The sequence below is a fragment of the Vicia villosa genome, linkage group LG7, assembly GCF_029867415.1.
Source record: "Vicia villosa cultivar HV-30 ecotype Madison, WI linkage group LG7, Vvil1.0, whole genome shotgun sequence".
Classification (NCBI taxonomy): Eukaryota; Viridiplantae; Streptophyta; class Magnoliopsida; order Fabales; family Fabaceae; genus Vicia; species Vicia villosa.
The window spans coordinates 125,989,187-125,995,023 of NC_081186.1; the positions used below are offsets into that span (position 1 = coordinate 125,989,187).

The window sequence follows — 5,837 nt, forward strand, 5'->3', positions numbered from 1 at the left end:
ATTTTTTTAATACATTTATGCGTTAAAACTATTTACATAAAATAATATAGTAAATCAAACATATTATTTTATTTTAATTTGATTATAATTTAAATTTCTTATTTTATAAGATATGCACTCTCATATTTATCTTTTTTATTTTTTTTAGGTGCAAGCAAAAAATTATTTGTAATTAGTATGTACATATTTATTTTGGCTCCTATTTTGATTTTACTCTCACACACATAAAAGTAATTGTACATGAGAAAGTTATATAATAACAGTTTTGATTCATGCAAATTGATAAAGTGAAGAAAAAAAAGGAGAAATCATGTACTTCACTTATATTTTATTGGATTTAATTGAAATATGGAAAAATTACACCGTCAATAAATTATAATCGTTAAATTGAAATTTAGATGTTTGAATTTTTCACTAATCATATAAGTATTATTTATGAATAGTTGTGATGCGTGTACAATATTTTACAGTGACAATGACAATGTATAATAATTAATCTTTATTTAACTTTAACTTTAGTATATAATAATTATTATATAATTTTAATTTAAATTATTTGTGTAATAAATTTTAAATTACACACTCATGTTCGACTATTTTTTCTTAAAACTGTTTTAATACGTGTAAATGCAGTTAGACAATTGTTTTTTTAAAATAATAATACATGTGAAAGATAAAATAGAAAAAAAAAGGGTGTAGACCAAAATCATTTATTCCTTTTATACATAGTTATATATAATATAACTTTAAACTATTTTAAACGTCATAAATGAAAGGAAGATCCAAATTAACAACTCTTTTTTTGTGATATAATAAAACTCAAAACAATGGGAGATAAGTCACCTAAAAGAAAACTTAACTCTCACTTAAAATTTATAGGACTAACTTCCATCTCACATTGGTTCTTAGTTTGTTGACCGGCCTTTTTTCTTTATTGATGACCATCAGTGTCTTCCATAGTCATCTACGATAGTAGCTTCTCCCTTAAATTTGTGTTTCTCTTCATCATCCTTCAAACTTTAAAAATATAAAAATACAAAATTAATTAAAAAAAATGGAAACATTTATAATAATAGAAAATTTTTAAAAAAAATAATAATAAGGAGTGGCAAAAAAATGTATGCAACTCCTTCCCTAGACATTCCTCTTAAAAATACAAATAAAGAAAAAAGAATCAAACTATATCACAAATCAAAGAAAAAAAATAAAAAGTAAACAGAATAAAAAAAGAAATAAAGGATGATTAGAATAGAGAATGGTGAGTTTTTAAATAGAGAATAGTGAGTTTTAAAATATCAAGAGAATTTCAAGGGAAAGAGATTGATGATGGTTAGAATAGAATGTGAAAATATTGTTGTCTACGTATCATAAAAGAGAGTGATGATGATTGTCTACATAGTAGAAGAATAAGGTACCAACCTTTTATGTTCTCTCTTTATCATCGTTGCCCAGTACTTTCTTTTTTCTGTTCTAAAATTTTAGTAACCAAATTCCATCTCTATCATATACAATATGAGAAATTATTTTCACTTAAAATTGTAGAAGTAGTTTTATTTTGAACGGTTACCAATTAGGTTGAACTATTTATTTTTATTTATTTATTTACGAATATTAAGTTTTGTGACAGTTTTATTTAATCCCTATTTTTAGAACTACAACCGTGTTATGATGTGGGAGCAGTTTTCTTAACTTACATATTTTACAGCTTTTTGAAAATATTGTAATTGAGTAAGGATAAATTTGGAACATAAAAAGAGCCAGCCCAAAAAGGTGTATCCTCTTTATATATTGTTATAGAATATACAATATGAGAAATTATTTTCACTTAAAATTGTAGAAGCAGTTTTATTTTGAACAGTTACCAATTAGGTTGAACTATTTATTTTTATTTATTTATTTACGAATATTAAGTTTTGTGACAGTTTTATTCAATCCCTATTTTCAGAACTACAACCGTGTTATGATGTGGGAGCAGTTTTCTTAACTTACATATTTTAAGGTTTTTTGAAAATATTGTAATTGAGTAAGGATAAATTTGGAACATAAAAAGAGCCAGCCCAAAAAGTGTATCCTCTTTATATATTGTTATAGATATATATTGTTATAGATTATAGATAATTATAATTATTATTTTACTAATCCTTATAATCAACTGACACAATTTCCATTCACTGCGTATACAAAACATTCGCGCGTTAACGACACTATTTCTTTTAAACGATCGCAACTTGTTATCATTCATAACCTGTATAAACTTCTTTTTATAACGTTCACAAAGACAACTCTTCAAAAAAACTCAATAATTCCATGCTTAGCATCACATAAACTAAACCATTGTTTTTACATAAACCACCATGTAAATCTCACTAACAACACATTAACCTTAACACAACAATTGCAGCATCATTCACACAATAATAACAATGTTCAATAATCTATAATATGTAGACACACTGCATCCATACAATGTAAATTTCAGTTGTAGGTAAAAAAAGAAAGAAGTAGAGAAAGCTGAATCGGTGCCAACTCAGTCACGAACAACACCGCCGCTGCAGATCCGGTCATAAATTAAAGAAAGGAAAACAAGATAACACAGATGGTGAAATCAAAGCCGCTGGACCATGTATCGATGACTCTCCGACACGAATCGAACCAGATCCGTCGCCCGCTCAAACCGGCATTCTCCACCTCAACCGATCTCCAACCGCTCGCGAACAGCAACCACAGCGCACCTATACATCTGTAAATCGCAACAACATCAAAACCAACAATTTTTCATGAATTCCTAATTAAAATAACAAACCTTCTGTTTTCTCTTTCTTTACATGGACAGGTATTGATGAAACCTCATGAACAGAGCACAAAATTGGAAAAAGGAAACCAATACCACGAAATCCGATAAGTCCGCAACCCACACGCCACCGTCAATCTCGCGCGTGTATCCCCTCCGGCCGTTCAACCGCTGAACAAACCCATGTCCGACGACCCCTTAACAGATCTGTACAACCGCGCCATCCACTCCATCCATTCACAAGCAGTCGCAGATCATTCTTCTTCCACGATGCATCCTTCCTCTTTTCCGAATTCGACGGTACCCTTCTCTGACCTTTTAATCTTTGATCTGGATTTATTATGTTGTGGTTTTCAGATCTTTGTGACGCGTAACTTGTCGGCATGGGATATTTTTGTTTCGTTTGAAACTGAATGAAAGAAGAAGGAAGATTGAAAAAAAAGAAAGAAGAGAATGGGTTGTGAGAAGAAGCTGGAACGTTTGACTATGCCATGGTACTTTTATTCATCATTTTTTTATTAATTAATTCTTTATGTTAGCCGTTAACGTTTCTATTAGACCATTTACAATGGTTTCAACACTCAACACCCACTTTTTCAACTCCCAACACTCCACATCATTTTCTCTCTCTTCCATCTAATAATTCAACACTCATTCAACTTTTACATTCTCCAATAGTTTTTCACTCAACACCCTACCCCACCACTTTTTATTTTCATATTCTTATTTAAAATTTATTTTTATTTTTATGATTACATAAAATTACAATTGTCGATTAAAATTAAATTAAAATAATAAATACTTAACAATTTATTTTTAAATTTTTTGTAATAAAAACAAAATTTATTTAAGATTAAAATAACAAAATTTAAAAACAAAATTCATTTTAAAAAAAGACACTTAACTTCAAAATAAACACTAATAGAAAGATAATAATAAGATTAAAATAGTGAAAAACTTGGTTTTTTTTCTGTGTCCAAATCAAATGAACCAAGTCTCTATTTATAAAGAAAAAAAATCATGAATTTTGGTAAAAAAAAAATAAAATTGCAACGAAATAATTGAGTTCAAAGTATTAAATGGATAAAAATCTGGCCAGCTAATCACAAACAGCCACGTGCCCCCCTGCGTCAGACTCAATTGTGTTGAGTTTTCTCAACACCTCTCTCTTCCACCTCACACTCAACACTACTCTAAACACCCATTGGAAGAGATTTTGCATGTTGAGTTCAACTAAACACACCCATTGCACATGGTCTTAGTAATTCATATAGGTCTAATGCCCATGATCCATTTTTTTAGCAACAACTCTTATATTCACTCGTACGCTAACTTTAAATTGGCATATTTTTGTACCATAAAATCAAACACTTTTTTTTAAAATCAAATAAATTTCAATTTTTTTCGAATAATACGATGGGTGAATTTCAAATCCTCTGCATCTTCGAATTGGTCGACTCCTGATGTCGTATCAATCAATTACTCAAAACAAGATAATTTAAATGCATGCGAATTGGTTTATGCCTAGAGCAATAATCAAACGCTACCGCTAAAAATGCGGTAATTAAATTAAGTCGAATTTCTTCGCATCGAGCGAATTAATTCCAATAAACATAACTCTTTTCAATCGACCCCGAACTACGTTGACTCGGATCCTCCAATAAGGAGGTACGTAGGCATTTGGAAAACCAAAGTGAGTCCCCTTTTTTTAAAATTTCTTCGCCTCGAGCGAATTAATTCTGGTAAAGATTACGATTCTTTATCAAGACTCAATTAAATCGATTAATTCACCTACCCTTTAGTCTTAGGGTTTTCAATTTTATTTGGTGTTTTTATTGTTATTTTTTTTGTTGCTAATATTTATATAATTATTTTGTCATTTCCATTTTGTATATATAATTATCATTCTATTGTAATTGTCGGTGGGATTATATATATGTTATAAATCTAAGTGTGGGAATTGTCATTAAGTAAGAGGAGACTTGAATCGCCTACGAGCTTTAGTGACAATTCCACTCAGAGTAGGCTGAATTCCGAGAAATATCTTAGACGAGGCTAGACCTTGTCGAGGGTAGGATGCGGAATTTGGCTGATCTCTCTGGGAACCTACCCCTAAAATTCGAACCTCATGGACAAAAAGGTCCTTTCAAAAAAAATCCGACGAAACAGAAAGTTTCGGAGGGTATGAAAGAGCACCATGAGACCTTTAGAATTCAAACCACCTTTGGGAAGGGTAAAAGATACGTAGGACGAACTTATGAACCTACGTACTAAGGTAATTTTATCATCCCACCCTTCATGGGAAGCCATCCCGAGAGGGGCATTACGTGGTAAATCTAAGTCCACGTAGGGTTATCTCTTACAAGTATCATCCCATAGACTCGTAAGGTATTATTTCGCTTAACCCGAATCCCTAGCCTGTAGTGATTCCCTTTTAATCTGACATTGTCTATAAGACCTCTCAGATTTTGGTTTAAGTGGACATCCCTCTGTCCCCGAATGTGCAACATATGGCCTCTTGATGGCCACATGATGAGGAGACTCTTGATGAATCCCTGAATGCTCGCATACCATACATCCTCAATCAATATTCAATCCTAGTCATCCGTTCATGAGACTTTGAACCTACGCCCTCGGATATCTTGTTTGAGGGCCATTATATTTGAAGCGAACAACTCATGGGATCGGGTGACCATCTTGAATAGTCACCATGTATTCTTTTCTACGCATTCCCTAGCCTATAGGGATTTCCTTCGTTGTGTCATAGTCCCTATTTTGTAGGGATTTCCATATATATATATATATATATATATATATCATAATACTTATCCTGTAGGGGTTTCTTTCCTCGTACCCACGCATTTTCATACATTCATACATTTGCATTTGCATTTCCACCTTCGCCCTTATCCAATCTTTGATATGCTTGCTGATTTCTCGAAATTCGTGAATAAACTCAAGTAGATTCTTAAGCTATGGAGAGAGGAGATTTATCATTGGATATTCAAATGAGATTGGTCCTACAAGGAGAAAAGGTTGCCCTTCA

General features: G+C 31.5%; 1 long non-coding RNA gene across 1 annotated transcript; it reads right to left on the reverse strand.

Annotated features, from left to right (window-relative positions):
• Positions 1–2,403: 2,403 nt before the first annotated feature.
• LOC131618505 (uncharacterized) lies at positions 2,404–3,336 on the reverse strand. Its single transcript, XR_009288871.1, has 2 exons — positions 2,804–3,336; positions 2,404–2,740 (listed from the first exon to the last, which is right to left on the reverse strand). It is a non-coding gene; the product is annotated as an uncharacterized LOC131618505 (long non-coding RNA).
• Positions 3,337–5,837: the final 2,501 nt, after the last annotated feature.